General features: G+C 43.0%; 1 long non-coding RNA gene across 1 annotated transcript in view; it reads right to left on the bottom strand.

Annotated features, from left to right (window-relative positions):
• Positions 1-2726: 2726 nt before the first annotated feature.
• Positions 2727-22201, bottom strand: part of LOC104007594 (uncharacterized) — a 39543-nt gene continuing 20068 nt past the window's right edge. The window contains exons 2-4 of the long non-coding RNA XR_001720166.3: positions 6399-6475; positions 5740-5802; positions 2727-4668 (exon numbers count right to left, since the gene is read on the bottom strand). This is a non-coding gene — a long non-coding RNA (uncharacterized LOC104007594). The remainder of the gene's footprint in view (positions 4669-5739; positions 5803-6398; positions 6476-22201) is intronic.

The following is a 22201-nucleotide window of genomic DNA, read 5'->3' as shown; positions in this document are numbered from 1 at the left end:
AAGAAAACCAAACCCACGTGTCCTTCTCTACGGGCTTGAAATTCAAATGGGAGAACCCAACACATCTCCATTCAGAAGTTGGTGTGAAGAATTTACCCACATTTCCCCTTTCGCCCACAATGCAATCACTGCTCCTTAAAGACTGTGTCAGATTAATCTTGGGTTTGCTTACAAGTGACAGCCTGCAGGATTCTCACCCATCCATTGTGAGAGGTGTGCCACCCAGGAAAGCAATGGGTGGCTGGGTGTCTTAGGGCAAATTCCAAAATATGATTCCCATCTGAGCTCTCAATGAATGATGTTACAAGTCCATCCTTCCTTTGTCGACTAAGAGTGTATCCCTCTTTGAAGGTGTACGTCAACTTCCACTTCTTCCATGACACATCCCCAACCCTAGATTCATGAATAAAAAAACAGAACTTGAAAATAAGAGAAGGATGAAGGAAGTCCCTCCTCCAAATCCAGAGCCATCTTTGTCTTTATCACCAATTTGGCACAACTTTTTCAGATAAGGGACTTGAGAGATTTGTATTCACCACTGCCCTCACACATGTTCATATTGCAACATTGACTAGCACAGTATCTTGTTTGGTATAGGTGTTCCAAAAATATTGATTAATTGGCTAATGAAAAGAACACACTGATCACTGAGAGAAAGGAAACATCTCCCAGGAAGTTGAAGGCCAGAGTTTCTAGTAAACATGACCATCAGTCTTTAGGGTTATCCTGGCCACCATGAAAATGAAGCCTAGTTTCCAAAAGCTGTCAGTGGAAGGGCCACATGCTGAGTCCCAGGACTGGTGACTGGTTAAATAGTATCCGTGCCCTAACCTGAGTAACGGTAAGATTTTTATTATTTGTGTGGCATTTTTACACTTTGCAAATCACTTTTATATCCATGACTTCGTTTGATGTTTACAACCATCCTGGAAGTTGACGGGGCAGATGTGGTGATTATCAGATGAATAAACTGAGGCACAGAGAGGTCAGGAGACTTCAGCCCCAACATCTGCCTAAGGGAAATGAATGTGGGCAAGATGCAGCGCTGGGCCCAAGAGACAACAGCCTATGGGACCAAAAGGTAGCATGCAGAAGGCCAAAGCAGAGGTCTGCCACGAGTGCTCAGGAAGCACAGAGGAGACAGAAAGACAGACCACCCAGATGCCCACACTGCACCCAGGGAGCAGGCTCCTTGGGAGCTGAGCGAGAGACTCAGATCCTCCCGACTCTGCAGCTTCTGGAGGGATGAAAGGGGCTCTGAATGTGTGAGCTACAGTAATTATGTTTGCTTTAATGGAGCAATGCCGGCTTTTGTTGTGCTATGGTGCAAAGGCCTAATTATTCAAACGCAGCCATTAGTTCCCACACAGCAGAGATGACGGCAGATGTTATAAAGATAACATCTCTTGGCCCTTTGCCTGCCAGCCCCAACCACAGGGACACTTCAGACGCGACAGCAGCTCCTGCCAGGAGCACCCAGCACATGTCCCAGGACATCAGAGCCCAGAGTTGACCTGAGACATCTGGAGGGAAGAGGGGCCATGTGAGCCCCCCCTCCAGGGCCCCCAGGTGAGGGAGATGCAGGTGGGCCTGCTAGGAGCGGAGTGACCCCGGCTGCCCGGAGCCCTCTGTGTCCTGCTAGCTGTCTTCACACAGACAAGCAGCTCCCATCAGGGCACAGACACCATGTCAGGAACCCATTTCAAACATACAAGGCTGAAAGGAAATCATTCATCTCACCACAGGACGAGATGTACCCAGAAACCCGTCCAACTTCTTGCTGCCACCACCAGGAAAAAAAAAGTGACGAGCTGAATTTGTAGGGTATACGATTGCTCAAACGGGCATTCAGGAGCAGGCGCTGGCCTGCCTGCATTTTTCCTATCCCAGCCCTTCTATGAGTAACTATTAGGAAAACACAAAGGGCTTTAAAAAGTTCAAAGAATTTATCTAAAATGTGGCTGCATCATTATCACCACGAAACTGCTTAATATTTAGACTTCTGTAAACCAAAACCAAACAGAAAATTTTTTTTAAGTTGAGAGGAGAGCAGGGGTTATTTTTCCTTTGCACCAGCGCAGCAGAGATTTCCTGGAAGTTGGATCCCTCGGGCTTTGTTCTCTTTCCTCTGCATGCACACACACACCTGTCTCTCTCCCATGCAACCTGCCTGGAAACTGGATACCTGGAGAGAAGAGACAGGGCTCTCAGGAAATATTTCACTTGACCAAAACTTCTGCCACCCTGTTCTTTAATCATATTTTCCTCTGGCTGCTTTTCACACATCCACCCAAGGTAGAAGGAATATCTCCCATAAAAACTGTAGTGTGAAGAGTTCTCCATTTTACAAAAGAAAAAAGTGGGAGGAAATCTGCCGTAATAATGAGGGAAGCCATACTCTGTTCGTTAGCAGGGACTTTCTTTGAACAATGCCCCAACCTGCTGTCCAAGGAAGACTTGCATGGGAGCGACAGGAATGGGGAGGTGAAGGCTGCCCAGGTTCTAAGGACTCCCCTCCATGCAGCCTGGCAACAAATCCTCCTGGGCAAGGCATTTCCGGCTCAGTGTGTTGCTTTTTTTCCATGTGGAGTTGTAGAAGAAAACCTGGGAAAGGATTAAGTCAAGCATTTGCTTCCCAGCTGAAGAAGAGGAACACGGACCTCAGAAAGACTGCAGAAGTTGAGAGCTCTGGAAGTGCGTCAATTTTTAAAACCATACACACACAGTTTAAAAGAAAGTTTTTTTTAAAATAACAGTTAAAATGTTAACAATGAGAAACAGCAGTGCGCACACAGGCATGGCTAGCTTTGTGGCTGAAACAGAGGAAGGTGGGTCATGGGCTGTTATGAAGAATGGAAAGAATTGCACAGGTCTGGAAAAGATCTGGAAATGACACTCCCATCCATATTTTAATGCCAAAGCAAGAGAACATCAAGAAATCACCAAATGCCATCCTGGGAGGTCAGAAGCAGGGGAGACAGGGGACATCTCATAAATCAAAGGCTAGTCCTGGAGACAGGAAAACAGGGCCAGTAGCTCCTGGGCCTTGCGGCTCGCTGGTGGGTGCAGGACTGAAAAGAATGGGGGTACGAGTTGTGCTAGAATCCTGGTTTTTCAGAGAAAACTGGGGCTGAGGAGCAGGTCTAGAGTCAGCACACAGGCGTTCAGACCCAGGGCTCGCTGCAGTATCTTCACTCAACTTCTGCACAGAACAGCTCCAGGAAGCGGTGTCTACAGGTGCAGGTGAAGATGGAAGACGGACTAATTGAACTGAAGGAGGCTCTGGGCAAAACAGTCATCCCCTCCTCCACCCAACCACTGCCTTTCCTCCCATCCAGCTCACATGCCTAAAAAGTCAGTCCGTGCTTGCTTTTCCTGGTGAGTTTCTTCTAAACGAATGTACTTGTCTCTTCTCTTTCTACGTGAAAAATACTAAGGCAAAACCAGGCACCTTTGGCTTCTGCATGCAGCTCTGTAGCCATGGACGAGATTGAGCCACAGTATTTTTACAGCCTCCTTGACAACAGACTGAGGAAGACACTGCCCCACCCAACACAGGTGTGTAGACCCCCATCCCCACTATTCCTGCAGGCTAGAGCACTCAGCCTCTGAGTGGCATGACTCCAGGCAGTCATGCAGCCATCTATTCAGACCCAAGGCCAAACCCACACTCCTGTGAGGGCCACGGGATTCCCTTGGCAGAAGGAAACATTTTCCATTGTCAGTATTCACAAGGAGAGGCCTGTCTTGGGGTAGGTCAAAGTGGGGGAACATGCCCTCCGCTGTGGGCCTAAGTGCCAGGCCTGAGGTATCCTGGGGTTGGGGGAGGCAGTGGCCTGAAGAGAGACAGGGATCAGGGCCAATCCTGGGGGCCCTGGCTGCTCTCCGATGGCATGTTTGGGGTTCTTGGCCTGTCTTTGTGCGTGAACCATGTTGGCTCCTATGAAACCTACAAACTTCCTTCTCAGGATAATGCCGTAAGTACACAAAACTAAATAGGATTAAATAAAAATATTAAAATAGGCCTTATCCATGTAATCCCTGATTAAGAACTCACTTGAGAACTCAAGTGACCTAGATTTTGGCATAAACTGTAAATGGGGAGCAGCCACGGTGAGCTCTGGTTCTGCAGTTGCAGGCTGTGCTGGGCCACGCAGGCTGCTGCTGTGATGAAGGATACCTGGCCCCTGCAGAGCACACAGTGCAAGCCCCCCAGGGTCTCTTGGCGCTGGCTGGAGCCACTTCCACTTTGTTTTATACTCAAATGTCCAAGGATTGGCTAATAAGTTAACTAAAGTGTCATTTCTAAGTACAAAGACATTTCTGTAGAACCATATGCTTTATAAATTGTATTGAGTAGATTCACTTATATAGGACATCAACACATTATTTTCTATTTTATGCTACTTTTCTTATGAAGTACTCAAATCATAAATAAACCCAAGGATGTTCTCTTAGAGACAGATAAACATAGGGTACCGAGGACTCGGTTTTCATTTTGCTTTCCATCTTTGTAGTGACTTTTCAGTGGCTGAGCTCACTGCAAGCTTTTCACGGAGCCTGAGAGCCATGTGCACTCTGGGCCCTGGTGCTCCGCAGGAGCGATGTTTAGCAGGTTGCAGCATCAGCTCACCTGCTGCTGCAGAGCTCTGCGTCTCCAACAGGCACCTGCACACACAGAGGAGTTGTCATTACCCTTAGTGCTATGCACACAGGCGAGTCTGGGCCTGTTGCGAGTCACCTCCGGTAATCACAGACCCAGACACATGGTGCGGTGGAGAAGGTGGAGAGACAAGCAGCACCCACACCCTGTGCCTCCCGACCTCCGTCAGGACCCCATGTCCCCACCACTCCCTTCCCCACCCACCCTGCCTGGGCCTGAGTCACAGCCCAGAGTCTGCATGCCAGGTCCAGCACCTACTCCTCTCACTCTGTGGACTTCCGGCCACTCTGCCAGCCACGCCCTCACACAGACATTCCAAGACAAGGGAAAGGGGCTGTGGGGAAGCCTCTGACCTAACATGAAAGGCCCCCCATGGCTTCCAGCCACAGGGAGGGGAGGGCGTGGGGGATGCTGAGATTTCCTCCAATGACCTCTCTGCAGCAGCTCCTTCAAAGGAGCCCTTCTTTTCCAGTTGAAGGCAATGCTTTTTCACTTTTTGCATTCAGGCTGGTTAACAGGCAGCTGTGATCGCTCTTAAGACTGAGGTCCTAGGAGAGTCTGGGAGTGAACTCACTTCCTAGTGACAATGAGGGAAGACACCTAGTCATCCTGAGCTCTCTACCTGGGCCATGCCTTACCCAGGCTGCTGGCCCACACTGTACCACACAATGTCTTATTTTCGGAGCACACTGAAGTTCAACTTCCTCCTCTCCATGACTCTACACAGATTGTGACTTCTGCTTCATGGGGGAGTGCAGCATGAGGATTTCTGCTCCACCCATGAGTCTGAAAGCTTTCCACACCCAAGCAAGCCCTGGATGGGGTTCATTTCAGTTCCTGGTCAAAATATGGGGGCCGTTATACTCAACTACCCAGGACGAGGTGCTGGAAGAAAAATTCTCCAGATTGTAAAGTTTAATGTCGAAATATCAAGTAAGGCATTTCTTTTCTTTGCGATCATGCAACAGATCCAAAAGCAAGAGAGTAAACTTCTCATTTCTATGCAAATCAGTTTTCCAAGGGAAAGAAAAAGAATGACGAACGGAAGATCAGGGAAGCTCAGGGAGTTATTTTACCTCCTGCACTTGATCCATCTGCAAAGTGACACATGGCATCCACTTCCTCAGGAGAAGACAAACCTACAGAGAACACAGAAGTCTCACTTTCCTGTGACTAATGTTTACAATGCAAGAACATTTGATCAAAGTAGGCCTACCCAAGAGCTGGAGTAGGCGCTTACCCATAGCTCCCACATGGCCCTACGGAAATCACAGGTGGCTTCAGGTGAGCCCCAGACACCTGGAGCTCCTTATGACTAGTGTGGCAGGTAAGCCTTTGATAAATCCCAGCTCTAAAACCTTGGCAAGGGCCGCTTGGCTTTCCAACATTCTTTTGTGTGTCAAAGCTCCAGCCTGATGCTTCCAAAGGCGCATGCTCCACAGGATTTGTGGCAATTCTCATGGCTGAGCACTTTGCAGCGCATTGGCAAGGAGGCGCTCTTCCCCTCCCAAATATGCAGGCCAGAGCATGTGAGCGACAGCTGCCTGGCCTGCCCTCCTTAGCCTGGCAGAGCGGGAAGCCTTGCTCAGGCAGCTCCCCATGGCTGGAAGGCCCTCCCTCCCTCCCTTCCAGTTCCTCTTCTACACTGGTGAGATGCATGGGCCTTTATTGCTCTTCTACAAATATAGGGAAACCGAGGCTATCATCTGCTATGTCCCCAACACTCATCTCTCACATCACACTGGAGGGCAGCATCTCAGCCTCTCTGAGATTACAGACTCTGGTCTCCTACTTGGGATGACGATGTTGATTCTAGAGGAGCAAGTAAGTAATTTTCCGTCAGTACGTTAGGTACTTAGAGCAGTATCAAGTGTTCAGCTATTCTTTGTATCATGCTTAGTATTATTAGTGCAACATGTCTTAAAAGCATTTTCTCCGATAATGTTTTGGTTCCCTTTGACACTTACCCCACTTTTATGCTGTTTTTCCTAGAAAGGCTTAGCTAATTCTTATGTTTGGCCAGTTTAAATAATCTAACTTCCTTTTTATCAGATCTCCTTAAAAGCCATAGAGATTTAACGAAATTTGTTGAAATATATCAACCACCCCGTGAAATAGACACTGCAGAGTTGTCATGGCCCCGCATGTGTCCCTGGTGCAGGTGTGGGTATGTATGTGTGATGATTTTGTTTGTTTTCATGGGATGTTTTGTTTCCAGCTGAGGGGAGGGGCATGAAGGGGTAAACCATCAGGATAGTTTTCCAGCAGTCACTTGTTCTAGAGTGGGAACCTGTTCCTGTGAAAGATTCCAAGCTTCACCTCCTATTACCATAAATGGATTATATATTCTTTCTATAGACAGAACAATTAAAGCAAACTACAGGACTCACTGGAGTGGAGGAGATCTGGGAACCCCGCGTATAGCATGGGAACTGAGCAAGCCAGCTTTTCACAGTGATTGATGCTGCAGGTTTAACAGTGCCAAGGAGGGCTGGGCCCAGTCTCCTCCTGAATTCATTAGCTGTGTTTGTTTTATACATGGACTACCTGTGTTTTTTTGGCAGGGGATCATAAAGCCAAGTGACAGCAACTGCTCTGCCCAGCCGTTGCTTCTGCAGCCAAGGTCAGAGGCGATTCTGCCAGCAGCATAACTGCTGGAGTCTCAAACCTTCCTAACAGGCCAGCAGCCCAACAAGAACCCACACTGAACACCCAGCGGCACCCATGCCACCACAGACCAGTGCGTCCCACCCCACTGGGGAAATCCAATTTTGTAAATACAAGTAGCCCACCAAAAGAAAAAGTTAGGGAGAAAGCTATTTCTCTTTTTTAAAAAAAAGAAAACTGGGTGCCTGTTTTGCTTAAATTTGACTGCATGCCACACCTGCACAGATGAGCCTGCGCAGGCCTGCTGCAGAGCAGTGACAAGGTGGCACAGGCTGGAGGAGGGGCCGCCCCACCCCAGCGCACAGGGCTTGCCCCACACACACACGCAATCCTGGCCCCAGATTACATCTGCAATGGGACTGACCAGGTCTGAGGCAAAGTCTCTGCTCCAGAGACAGGGCTCCCCTTTCTATCTCCTCCAGCAGATCATTATTGGAGTTCATCCACTTTGAACGCTATCTATTCATCACCCTACACTTCCTGTACACCGAGCACCTGAGGCATTTTTACTCCCAACACTCACGACCATCCTAATTCATAATCAAGTAGCAAATGTCTTACAAGGAAGCAGAACAGAAAGAAATGGGTACTGAAAGAACTACTTTGTGTTCATTTCACTTGAATAATTAGACAACCTCCTAGCAAATCTTAAAGTAGTCCAGAGACTCAAAGATTTAATATATGGCATATTCTTTTCCTATGTACATTCATTCACTGAGTAATTACTCAGTAATCACTCTGTGCCAACACTAAGTCAAAATTCTACATTTTTCTTTTTTGAGACAGGATCTCACTCTGTAGTCCAGGCTGGAGTGCATCATAGCTTGATCACAGCTCACTGCAGCCTCAGCCTCCTGGGCTCAAGCCATCCTCCTGTCTCAGCCTCACCAGTAGTTGAGACGACAGGTGCATGCCAGCACACCCAGCTAATTTTTTAATTTTTTTGTAGAGATGATGTCTCATTATGTTGCCCAGGTGAGATATTTTTTGTATTGGCCTCATGATTAATTTTACCTGTGTTAAGTGGCTTAAATCTGAATTACACATTATCATGATGATAGACGATAATAATTTTAGATACATTACCAAATATATACACATGATATTTTACAAGAACTTAGAGGAGTCATCCTTACACTCATGGAATTTGCAGTCTATGTTTAATATAATTCTATGTTCACTGAATATAGAATCAATATATAACCCCTGATATGTACTATTGGTAATTGGGTCAATGATTTGTCTCATTATTGCATTATTGTCAGTGTATAATCCCCAATATTACCATTAGTAATTAGGTCAATGAGTTGTCTCATTATTGCAGTTTTGTCAATATTAATCCGCAATATGAACTATTAGTAATTAGGTCAATGAGTTGTCTTATTATTGCAATATGTATACTTATGTTGATACAGTAAGAGTCACCAGAAGCAATATGAGTTTCTAAGGTAATTCCATGAAAAAATGCACACAACATATCTTGTTGGGAGCCATTGTGAATATTTCAGCAAAAAAAAGTTACAATTTTTTTAAAGTTTTTTCTCATTTTAATTGTTGAGCCATTCAGCAAACTCAGCTCAGTAATCACAGCATCAGTGGAAAATATATATTTGTCAAAGAACAATAGCACACTGGAACTAACTCATAATGGCTTACAAAAAAAATCTATTAAACCATCAGGAATTACGTGAGCTTTTTGTTAAACTCTGCCATTATTAAATGTCAAATTATATAGACCTATAACTGAATGACTTATATTAAATGCAAAGTTAGTAAGAACTCAAAAATCACTACTTTGTCCATATTTTACTCCACTTTAGCACGTTCTAGATCTCTGGTATCTGTGTGGTGGAAGCACAGCCTAACAGCAAGCTACTGCACATCTCGTTCCAGCTCTGAGCTCGTGATGTCTCATTCGTATCATGAAATCAGCCATGGTGGGAGGATTTATACCACTGGAATCAGCAAATGCCACAGATCAGACCTTTATTTATAGCTTCATGCATTACTTAGACCTATGAAAGTGAAGAATAAAATGTGTATAATGCAGATTAAACCTAAAAGTGTGTTGTGTAGGTAGCTGTTACGTTGTGAAATAGCACAGCAATTGAGAGAATATTCTTCCTCTGTTCAGAACCCATTATCCAATTCAGCAAATAAATAGCTCACATCATTGAAGAGCAAGTGACATTCCAACACACATCTTCATTGTTTCCTTTTCACCTTACTTGTTAGTATTATTATGAAAATATCAACCAACATTCATGTCGAAGTCACATCTGCACATCAGCTGCAACACTAGGTTGGCTACAGAAACAAGATTTCAGCAAAATCAACGAAAGCATTCTGTGAGGATAAAACAGAATTTATGATAAAGCATATGTTTTATCATCATATATGCTATGATTGTTTGCAACTTGTGCACAGTACATCTTTATACATAGATGATGGTTAGTAAAATTATGTGCATATATATGCATACATTTTTTCCTGAAGATCTGGTTGTTATACATTTACCAGCACACCACTGGCTACCTGTCCTTTTCAGTTTTTCTCTATGTATGAAAATTCTAGCCAATCTAAAGGAGATCTATTTGCCTAAATATTTCTCCTCAGGAAACAGTAAGGGATATTTTGTTTTGCAGAAAAAACACTGTCAATGAAGAAATGAATTTCTTCGGTGATATTTACCAAAAGATAATTTACCAAAATGCTGGGACTATATTGAAAAATGTTTTAGATCTCACTATTCAGTAGTATTGTTTATCAGAAAATATTGTTCACATATGTCCATTTAAATTATATTCTTGGGCCGGGCGTGGTGGCTCACACCTGTAATCACAGCACTTTGGGAGGTTGAGGCAGGTGGATCACCTGAGGTCAGGAGTTCAAGACCAGTCTGGCCAACATGGTAAAACCCTGTCTCTACTAAAAATACAAAAATTAGCCAGGCCTGGTGGCACAAGCCTCTAATCCCAGCTACTCTGGGGCAGGGCAGTGGGTGCAGCTGAGGCAGGAGAATTGCTTGAACCTGGGTGACGGAGGTTGCAGCGAGCTGAGATCGTGCCACTGCACTCTAGCCTGGGCAACAGAGGGAGACTCCGTCTCAAAAATAAATAAATAAAATAAAATAAAATAAATTATACTCTTGTCTAAACAGTTACTGATCTTATATATCTCATCATTTCAATTGTTTAAGGATTTTTTTCTCCTAAAATTTTAGTGTAATTTTTAAAAATTATACATATATGTATAAATACACCTACATATACTGTACTCTTTCAGCAGAGAGAGCGCAGGGATGTTCCAACACACTTAGCGTCTGCTTCTTCCCAGGAGCTCAGACCGCAGGGTCAGCCCAGTCAAGGTCCCACTGCCAGCTCTAGCGCAATCCCACAGGAGCATTGCCCAAGAAAGCCCAAAGCATGGCCCCAAAACAGAGACAAGGCTGCAGTGAGGGGTCTCCTTGAGGACTCATTGAGTTGAAGCCATACCAGTTGAGGAAGTTATTCAAAAGCCAAAGGATCAACTGAAGAAATCTTGAGCAAAGAAAGGCTTCTCGGGGCACACCTCTCGGGACTAATTAGGAACCTGAGGTTGTAGCTTGGGGGTTGTTTCTTTTTGCACCTGGGAAAGCACTTGGCCATGGGAGGGCCCAGAATCATTTAGCACATGAATGAATGAATGATATGTGGAGGCTGCCCCCAGGGTTAGCATAGTTGCTTGAAGGCTTTATGTTTGGAAGACACATGGTATGGAAATTTTCTTATGGCACCGAGTTTAAAAGCTCTGTGGCAACCCTTCCAATAGAAGTAGACAGACTCCAGCCTTTGTGCCCACTCAGCCCACCCGTGTTTGTGTAAACTGAGTTTTGCCGGAACATAGCAGGGCTGGTGCATTTATGTGTGTTGCTTTTGCACTGCAACAGCAGCGTTGAGTAGTTCTGACAGAGACTGGATGGCCTACAGAGCCTAAGTATTTACTCTCTGGCCCTTTAGAGAAAAAGTTTGTGGATCCCTGACTTGAAGGAATTAATACAACAGGCAGAAATCTTCTGACGTTTCTCTCTTTCACATGGTTTCACAGGGACAATGAGTGATTGAAAGATAATTCACCAGTCCAGCTAAGGTTTACTGAATGCCTACTATATATGTCATTGAGAATAAATATCTCCCCTGCCTCCAGCCACCCAGGAGGCCTGGTTGGAGAGACAGAGACATGGATGTCTACAATAAACAACACTCCACATCATATCTGGGAGTAGGCATTAACTAGAAGGATCCATGCGCTCCCAGGTGGTGGCCAGTGCAGGGGCTGCCCAGAGAGGGGGTCTCAGGCTTCACGGGGCAGACAGCTACCCCTCAGGTCTCTGCTTCTTTGATGCCACTGGGGTCCTGCCATCTCAGAACAGAGGGGAGGGACCAACAATGACTCCCAGGATCCTCTGCTGCAGGAAGAGGTCAGGTGCTAGCACAGACGACCACGTGCCTGCTTTCTCATTTTGACCAGTGACCCTCGTTCTTACCCCCTTCCCCCAGGCTGGGAGGAGTGAGTGCTCCCTGCACTGCAGGGTTCACCAGGTACTGACAAGCACACCACCCAGTCCTTGCAGGAACCTCTGCAGCAAGTCCTGCTGTTTTCTCTTGTTGCTTCAAGGAGAGTAGGCACAGAGCTGTAAGGCTAGACAGCATCCCTGGGAACAGGTGGGGGCCAGGACTGAGTCTATCTGACTCCAAAGCCAAGCTATTGGGAATTCTGCTGGCGTCTGAAGCCCAGGGGAGGAGGGAGTTTCCAGGAGTAGGAGTAAGGAGTGGCGGATGCAGTGAAATGTAGTGAAGTGGAGGAGAGCAGTCAACAGACCAGTGTGGAGCCATGCTGGCCTCGCTGGTGACCGCAGGTGTGGGAGAGACCACTCATCTTCTGCCTACCCCACAATGCTGCCTTCAACCAGGTGGTTTTGGACAGGAGGATTTTATGGGCTGTTTGTCTTATTCTTTGTATCAAGGTCAGTCTTAATGGGAAAAGGCGTCATAAATGGGCAGCCAGCATGAATGAGGTCTGTATGTTCAGATAATAACTAAGAAAGGAATAGTCACTCAAAGTTATTCAAAGACCATATTTGTAGGGCAACTGAGTGTCTGTGTGCTTATTTAGAACTCCCATTCCTTAATTAGGGAACCAAGTGGACGGGGTGCAAGACTCTATCACTTAGTGATTGCTCAACCTTGAACAAGTGTCACCTCCTCTTAGAAGCTCTGTTTCTTAATATACACAGTAGGGATAATGAGGCCTAATTCCCAGGCTGGTTGTGATCACAAAATGAGGTCATGCTTGTAAATTAACTCTGTATGGTGCTTGGTTATCAATAATGCTGTTGTTCCCATCATTAGTTATTAGGACTGATATGATTAGTATTACTGAGATTACTAAGGGTTTATTATACCAAGAAATCAAGATAGAAAGGTGGCTATGTCCCAGCAGTTGGCAGAGTAGTAGGCAGCAGGAGGGTGTCCTGGCGGCACAGTCTCTCCTGTGTTTCTGCTTTACTGATTCTCCCCTCTGGCCACACATGTTTCTGCTTGGCTACAAACCCTGCCACTGGGCCACCATCCACAGCTCCCCATCTAGAAGCCACCGCATGGGATGGCGGCTGCATCCCCACCAACTGCCTCTGCATCCCCACCTACTACCCCCACTACACTCACCTCTCCTGTGCATCTATCTGCACAGACGTTCTTATGGGTAGCACTGGCTCAACAGCACACATTTGCTTAACCATGGAGCTGCAGGTGTGTGCATTTCCAGTAAGGTGCTAAGCTCCATGAGGGCACAGAGGATAGATACGGTGGCCCCTTCTGTGTAGCCATCTCAAACGGACAGATGAAGCCTGAACTCCAGCAGAAAGCCTCAGGTAGTAAAGGGAGAGGGCTGATTTTCATTCCAGCCCAACCAGCTCCCTGCTCCATGAGGACCATCACATCACTTTTCTTTCAGTTCACTAGCCTATGCAATGTGAAAGACTAGCCAACTCGGTACATTTGTATTTCTTCCATTTGTTTATCATGTATCAAAAGGGAAGGATAGTAATATTAATCACAAGAGTATTCACCAGAGTAAATTCCAAGGAGTGCTTGAAGCTGCCCAGGGGAAAAGTGCTCTGTAACTAACATCTATGATGATACTATCTACAGATGAAGATGAATGCTTTGTGCACATCCTACATGCCCTTTTGTGGAACTTGCAAACACCACCTCCAAGAAAGGCAAATTGTGAATATTAGGATTTTTATTTTATATGCACATACTAAGCCCTTCCTGCAAGAGAATATGGATCATGTATTAGTCCATTTTCACTCTGCTGATAAAGACATACCCAAGACTGGGTAATTTATAAAGAAAAAGATGTTTAATGGACTCACAGTTCCATGTGGCTGAGGAGGCCTCACAATCATGGAGGAAGGTGAAAGGCATGTCTTACATGGTGGCAGACAAGAGAGAATGAGAACCAAGTGAAAGGGGATTCCCCTTACAAAACCATCAGATCTTGTGAGACTTATTTACTACCATAAGAACATTATGGGGAAACCACTTCCATGATTCAACGATCTCCCACTGGTTCCTCCCATAACACATGGGAATTAAGGGAGCTACAATTCAAGATAAGATTTGGGTGGGGACAGAGTCAAACCATATCAGGTCAGTAAAGGTAAATGAATTACTTGCATCCAACCATCTGTAACTGGCAACATTGAATATGCATATTATATAAAAAACTTGAAGCCCAGATTATGTTAACTCATTTCAATTAATATCTTCAAAATATCAAGAAACTGAATCTGGATTCCTACTGGCCATGAGACTTTGTTTAAGCCTTTATCTTCTCTAAGCCTTAATTTGTCTACATGAAAAATGGGTTAATATCTATGCCATAGAAATGTTATGAGAAACAAATTTGGTTTTGTAAATGAGAGGCATTTAGCTTCTTCTCTACTCAGGCATAGTTCACTATTAATTTGCGTATATTTGTTTTGTGGTAATATATCTGAAAATGTTGAAATTCCAATGGGTGCCTATGAAATACAGTCATCACATCGCAGTAACTGGACATAGATACAAAAAAGCAGGCCAACATTTTTATTTTCAAATATAAAATTCCTTCTGTGGTTTGAATCTGGGGATTTAGAGAAGTTTTAAGATCTCTGTGAAATATTCCTCAAAATTGTTTGTGAGTGTAGCAGTTACTCTTGGTTGTCTCCATTTCAATTTCTTCTCAGAAGGCAGAATGCATATTTAGTTTAAATGTCAACCACTATGGGTAAGCTTACCCTTTCCCCAAGTCTAGGTGTGAGTGGTGATTGGTCTAAGCCAGTGATAATGGTAATATTCACCTTGCCAATGGATTCTCTAGGTAAGTGATCCATTTCTGGGCAATATAATGTAAAAGGAGACTTTCTGGGGGGCTTCTAAGAAATGTTTTTGTACTCGTAAGGAGACCCTGGGATATATAGCCCATTTTTTGCCTTTGGACATCCTTTGGTCTGGATGTGATACCTGAAAGGGCTGCAAACATCTTGTTCTCAGAAGTGAGAATGGGTTGACACAGAAGGTAGAGGGAAGGATGGACTAAACCTGGTTTTTAAGACACCCATGAGTGTTGAATCAACCGACCTGAAACCTGTCTTATTTCTGGACTTCTTTTTCTGAGATGCTAAAAGTCTTTATTGTTAGAGTTTTCTCTTATTTGCAACTCAATAAATCTTTACTAATTTTTGTCTGTATGTCAAAGATGTGAAAAGCACTGGCCCAAGCTACTCTAAAAATGTATGTTGCATCTAGAAAAATTTCCTGTGGGACAAAGTGCTATCACCACTTGCAGCCTGAAGGATTAAGTCAGCCTGATCTCTTACACATAGAAAATGATATTATCCACTGCTTGAGGGGCACAGCAGCTGGTGATAGCGAACCAGGGACAGGGGAGCATGCCAGGGAGCTGTGCATTCTTTCATATGTGATTGCTGAGAAGTATTCTAGGCAGAATGTGTTTCCATCCCTTTCCCTTATCTTTAACTCCATCTGAGTGTACTTCTCTAAATTAATACAGCTCCCAATAAGGAATGGGAAGATGAGGTCAAGAAAATGATCCTGCTAGAAACACTCGCCCAGTGCAGATGTGCAGTAACTCCACCAGGATGACCTCCCCAAGTCAGAATCCGTCAAGAAAAGAACACTGAGGTGCACCATCATGTTTAATGATGACATCTGAGGACGATGACTTCATGTGACTCATAAACTCAGTTAATTATGTTATTCTATTTCTAAAATATAGTGGAGAATTTGTCAGGAAAGCTCTAGTATCATATCAGAGGCTAGAGGTTCAAAAGTTCAGGCAAAATCAAAAAGGTACTTTTCTTTAATAATAAAAAAGATCATGTCAAGACAGATTCAAAAAACATCAAGAAACACGTCTTAATGTCAAGAAACATGTCTTGATGTCAAGAAACATCTATTAATATAAAAGAACTTTGAGGAATATAAGGAATGTAGTGATGCGGGATGGAAAAAAACATTTGCATGCTCCAGAGATGCAGGAGAAATTGAAGATGCTTCATCCACATAAAATATGACCCTTTGAGTCCTGCCAAGGTCAATGAGACCCAGAGCAATCGGCTCGATATAAAATTGGATTTGTACATTTTTCTTACTTGCGCTAGTTCCTCCCTTCTTGTATATCTGCCACTTTTTTATTTCTCTACCATCCCTGCAACTTCACCTCCTTAGCCCATATTTTATAACTGTCCCAGAAGATAGATGCCACACATGTTGCAAAACAGATGAGAGACAGCAGTGAAGTGGCGGTGACCCTTGTTTTCTGGACTAGCTTGTTTTCTGAATCTCAGTTCCTTTAGTTAAAATCTCATCTTTGTTTCTGTACGGCTTTGCGTTCAGTGGCGGCGGGATGGGGCAGATACACCTTAGTTCAAATCATGAGTCATTTAGTTACGAACAAGTCAAATGCTCCATCGCCACTCCGTACCTGCTTTTCCATATTCCCCTTCCCTCAGAGTCTTTTGCAAGCTATCATCTTTCCACAGGTAATATGCTTGCACCCAAGAAAGTTCAGTGGAAGGTTACAGAATATATGGTTTTGACTAAAGTTTAAAATTATAGGTTCAGGGTTGAGAAAGTAAAATCTGTCTTTTAGTGAATTAATAGACTTAAAATTCTACTGGCAAATATTAAGATGGTTTAAGCTCCAAACCATCTCTTGAAACTATAATTATAATTGCTCCCTAGATATGCAACTGAAAATACCGTACAACTTTCAGAAATACTGATGCTTTTTAAAAAAAAAAAATCTTATGCTGTCATGGAAACACGAATAATGAGATTTTTTAATCTTTTAATACAAAATAAAGCAGAGTTTCTAGTCAAAAACGAATGAGAAACAAATTTTCGTTTCTGATGACCAAAATTACAACAGAAATATCTGTAAAAAAATAAAACCAAACTATTATGGTATTAGGAAGAGAATGTTAAAGTTTAAATTTCATAAATATTCTCATCATATTCATATTTATTTACCTTCATTTATAATTTTATGAAAAACAAAGTGTTTTTTTCCCGAAAACTTTCCATGCTATGGTTTTTCTCTTTCTCTAGGGGTCACTTATTTACATTGTGGAAAAATCTTAGGAACATCTGTTCAAGGACTTTGGCTTTTAGAGAAGCATGAAATGGAGGAAGCAAAACTAACACACTTGTGCCTAAAACCTCTCCACTCATTTTAACTTCAGGTCACTGATTAGCAAAGAAAATAGCTGCATCTATTCACAGACTTCAACAAGAAATAAATTATGTAAAATAATTGAGCCTAAACGAAAAAATATTTGTATTAAACAGTGAGCTTTTCTCCACCTCCATTGCACTCTTTATAAATCACTCCTGAGAAACATGGACTGGGTGTCCTATCGTTTTCCCATTTCCTTAGTTAGACAGCAGATGAACTCCCTGAGAATAAATACCAAGAGACAGCTGTACAGTCTCAATTTAACTGTAGGCCAAGTAATTACAGTAATACCTTGGATTTTTATATCTTCTAGTCTCCTGAGGACGCAAAGCCCATTCACATATATTACCACATCGACTCCCAAGGAGTACCCACTTCCATAACACATCCCACTGTAGTTGGAAAAGTGGCTTCCATATAAGCTTAAGAAACCTGCAGAGCCTCAGAAATGAGACTGGGCTCCACTTAACTCACGTTTTCTTCTAGAACAATCTAGAACCAGAAGATTAAGAGGGGTCTGTGGGTGTGACCCACTGACCTTACACAAGGGGTCGCCTGCATTTTTATGTCTTAAAATTGGAGAAGGAGGTGGCCTATGACTCTACCTAGTGGCTTTACGCCAGAGGTCATTGGCAGGCTTCTTAGAACAGTTCCATTCTATTATTCCTTAGAGCATCCATCCCTGAGAACTATGGGTTTGTTTTTCTCAACAATTTTCAACAAATTTGAATATTAATTCTAAATTCTGAGCTATTTATACACTCACGATTGTAATCAGCCACACATACTTCCTGTGCAGGAGGCCAATCCCCTGCTGTCAAATGCTTTGTAAACTGCTGGCAGAAGTGCTTCCTGAGAATGCCGGGGGTGCATGAGAAGGCGCCTCGGGCGGAGCGGAGCGCAGTAGAGCCACTCACCGGGCAGCGGGGCAGCCGCACAGTCTGGGCACGTGCCCTAGGCTACATCCTTTTAGCTGCCATTGAGATTGAGGGATCAACACAAAGCGTTAAAGGAGCTCATAAAACGAAGACTGATCCACAATGGAAGGGTCAGGAAAGGCCCAAAGGAAGCAGCGTCCCATTTGCGACGTGGTGGACTAAAGAGCCTGCTAAGAAAAGACCGGAAGGAGCTGTAGAGACGGGAAAGCCTGTCTTAACATAGCAGCGCAAGGCGCCTGACCCCGAGCCCAGCTGTGCCTCCCTCAGGCACATGCAAACCGGCACCACCCACAGCCTCTCTTTAATTTGACACTCCCAGCTCTTCTCTAGGAGGCCTCACCTCCCTCCCCTAATGGAATAGATTTTTCCTTTACACCAAAAAACAATCACCTCCTTGCCTCAAGAACACAGTGTTTACACAACCAGTGTAATTTCTTTTCATTGGTGACTTTTGGCCCTGGGGTTATATTTCTCATACGCACAATGTTTTGAATGTGACGTTTTAAACCTAACTTCGCCCTTTTCTTCCAAAGCTACATTAATATAGCAGGAGGCTTAACAGACAATCCAGGCAGAAATGTCTGCAAGTTCACTGCCAGTGCCACAAAAATGTGAATTGTTTTCCTCTGCATATGGGGATTTAATGTTATTGCAGGGTTTCACATTTTTATGAGCACTTAAAATGTTGGATCTGATTGGGATCTAGGCTCACATTAACTCATTTCGAATTATTGAAATACCCATCTTCTAGCTAAAATAAAATGGTTACTAAATCAGAACTATGATGAGCACGGGCATGAAGGAAGAGTACATTTCTGGATATCTTAAGAAATAATCACGAAATTACCACAGAAAACTAAGTAATCAAAATAAACATATTTAAGTGGGCCCAAAATAACCTGGTTGTATAATATCAAGTAACACTAATGAGGTCACATGGTTCAATGGAAGGAAGGACATCACTTTTTCTGCCACTTTTATCCTATTACCTAGAGGAACGAGTGGTTTTAGAAACCGTAAAGCCCACCCCAGGTGCCTTAGTCATAGAGATTTTGTACTGACCAAGATGAGAGTAACTTTCTGATCCTGTGATATGCTCAGATACATGCATCTTGAAGTCTTGCAAAGAAACTATATTTTTCCCAGGAGGCCTCCTCATTTGGGGGTTCACAATGAAAGTGGTTACATGTGTGTTTCTCTAGCTCTCCCTCTATACCCAACCTCTAGTGTCCACACAGGCCCAGGGCCCAAAGAAACTGAGCCCCTGTGTGTTGGGACATTACGTTATGATCGCTATGTGTTTTTAAAAGTTAGGTAACTTTATACTCAGATTCTCTATAGCATGAAAACATTAATGAATCAAAAAATCTGTTTAGGAAAAATAGAATTTCAATCTTTTTTGGCATCAAGGATACCTACAGTTTTACTGATTAATAAATTATAGATGATAAAATTTTATACAAAGCAAGTATGATTTTTATAAGCACCACCTTGTTTAAACTCTGGGATTTAAGGATTTTTTTTTCTTTTGCTCCATCTACCTCTTGTCCTTCCATTAAGTATCCTGCCTATAGCAAGCTTCTTAATCTTCACATCAGAATTCCTCCAACAGAATCACCAAACCAAACCTCCAAATCATAAATCCATTTTCATATTCAATCTTTTGTTTGATCTATATTGACATTTGCAAGATAAAATCAAGTCTAACTTGACCATACTTTCTAAACATTCAAGAAGAAAAAAGAAGTACTCCACCTAAAAAATGGAAACAGGTAACAACCTGTGTCTTCAGTCATCAACATCAGGGAGCCAAGATGCCAGGACTTTGTTGGGTGAGAAAATGGGAATGAACCTAGGATCAGTCTTGAGGCAGAAACTCCCATTCCTTCCAGGCTGAGGGAGAATCTGAAGAGGGAAGGAGGCTTGGTGGGTTTTTCTTCTATGTGGGGACTTAAGCCAGTTGAAAGATTTTCTAAAAGCTTTGAGGTATAAAGAACATGTGCGTCCAGCACCTCTGCCACTTTTAACAATTTTGATAAATAGTTTTTATAGATTTTATACCAGTTTGCCATGAAGCAGGTTAAATTACAAGATTAGGTCAATCAGAATTTCAGAGAAGCAGCTAAAAGCACAGGCAGTCAGCCAGCAAGAAAGCAAGCTAATTAACTTGTTTCTCATTTCTTCACTTTTGCTACTCACAGACCTGTAAAACATGTAGGTAGGAGGATCGGCATGGGAAAATATACTCTACTATTCTAAAAAGATCAAGAAATGATTACTTTATAAAGTATACTAATATCTAAGATGTTAATTTACTTTTCTCATTGTGCAGATGACAATGGTTAATAATTTGTATTATGCAAAACTTCAGAAGACTAAGTAGATTCCAACATCCGTAAGTAGAAAACATGATGCATTTGAGAAGGCAAAGAAGCTATTGACTCAGAAAAAAAGTAAATTATACAGAAATGTCCTATCCAGTGAATACTATCCTAAGATGCAACCTGTCAGATGGACAAAGACATGCAAAGCAACTGACAGTATTCAACCTAAGTCCAAAAATGGGAAGCCTCTCAGGAAGGTTTCCTAGCTTGAGTAAGTACATTAGTAATTTAATGGTCATAAACAGCATTGTGAAACAAAGTTTAAGATAGACAAAAGCTTAATGATGAGGATACTATGTATTTGTATTAATTTTATACAATTTTAGTGCTGATCCCTCTTACAGGTTCCAACTAGCAGAAACCCCAGGATTGCAACCACATAATGAAAAGTTGATGGTGTATCTTTTCCTAAACATTCCATATCCATCACATCTTGAATGGCACTGGCTTATGCAATTTTTTCTCCAACGTTGAGCTGTTTCATTATCTTTTTGTGTTCACAACTTAATACCTTGCATTAAAGAAAGGTTTTAAAAATAAAATATTATGAGATGTTAAAGTTGTGGATTTTTGTTTGTTTGTGTTTGTTTTAAGGCAAAGTCTTATTCTGTCACCTAGGATGGAGTGCAGTGGCACGATTATAGCTCACTGCCGCCTCAACCTCATGGGCTCAAGCAATCTTCTAGTCTCCGTCTACTAAGTGCCTGGGACTGCAAGCACATGCCACCACACACAGCTAATTTTTTTTATTTTTTGTAGAGATGAGGGTCTCACTATGTTGCCCACGCTGGTCTCAAACTCCTGGCCTCAAGCAATCCTCCTGCCTTAGCCTTGAAAAGTGCTGGGATTACAGGTGTGAGCCACTGTGCTCATCTGAATTTGTGGAGTTTTAAAAAATATTTTAAGGTGGTTACCTCGTCAGTTTTGGTCTCAATTTTTTAAATGTGGGGAAAACAATAATTCATTTTCACAGCATCCCTCAGACAAGCTCAAATCATTGGAAAGCCACACATTAGTCATCTGAGTATGTCCATCTTGAACCTGACCAGCGCTGTGGTAGGAAAAGGGCCTTGAAGGGAAATATTTATCACAAGCCATTTCCGATTTCATTGTTAGTTGCCAAGGGCTGCCTCCTGGCCACTGGCCATTTGACGATGAGGAGAAATCAACAAAGGGCACATCATTTTTGTTTCTGTTCTGGGCTAGGAGCGCTTCCAGCCTGACAGTGGAGGAGTGGCACTGTGGGAGGCATTTTACTCTATTTCTGTAGAAAACAACACCAAGGGAAGGAAGCACGCCGGTCAGATCAGCTTCCCTTCCCGGCCAACAGGTACTTGGCAGTTCTCCAAGTTGTAGGATTTTTGTAAGAAATATGTACTTTTCCATTTTTACTAACGTAACAATGATTATGTCTTCAAACTACCAAATAGTTATGATCTCCTGTGTGATCCTAATGTCAGAAAGCAATATTTGTTCTTTTGGAGAAAATATTTAGCCAAAACTGCCCTAAAATTCTAGTACTGAAAGGGCCTTGGCAGGATCAAACTATTGCAAATCTTGTTTCTGATTTTCAAGGTTAAAGCATCCACAGGACTTGTTACATGATCCATTTCAAACTTTGATTGGTTCTTCTATCTCTTTAATCTGTTTTCTATAAAATGCTACATTATTTTGTCATCCAAATATTTGAAAACAAATGTAGCCTTTTCTTCAGTCACATTAGCTCAACTTATGTCCAATTCCAATATTCAAATAAATTACCT

Source organism: Pan troglodytes, chromosome 7 (genome assembly GCF_028858775.2).
Source record: "Pan troglodytes isolate AG18354 chromosome 7, NHGRI_mPanTro3-v2.0_pri, whole genome shotgun sequence".
Classification (NCBI taxonomy): Eukaryota; Metazoa; Chordata; class Mammalia; order Primates; family Hominidae; genus Pan; species Pan troglodytes.
The sequence above is the reverse complement of the archived record's forward strand: the minus strand, read 5'-3'. Positions and strand labels throughout refer to the sequence as shown.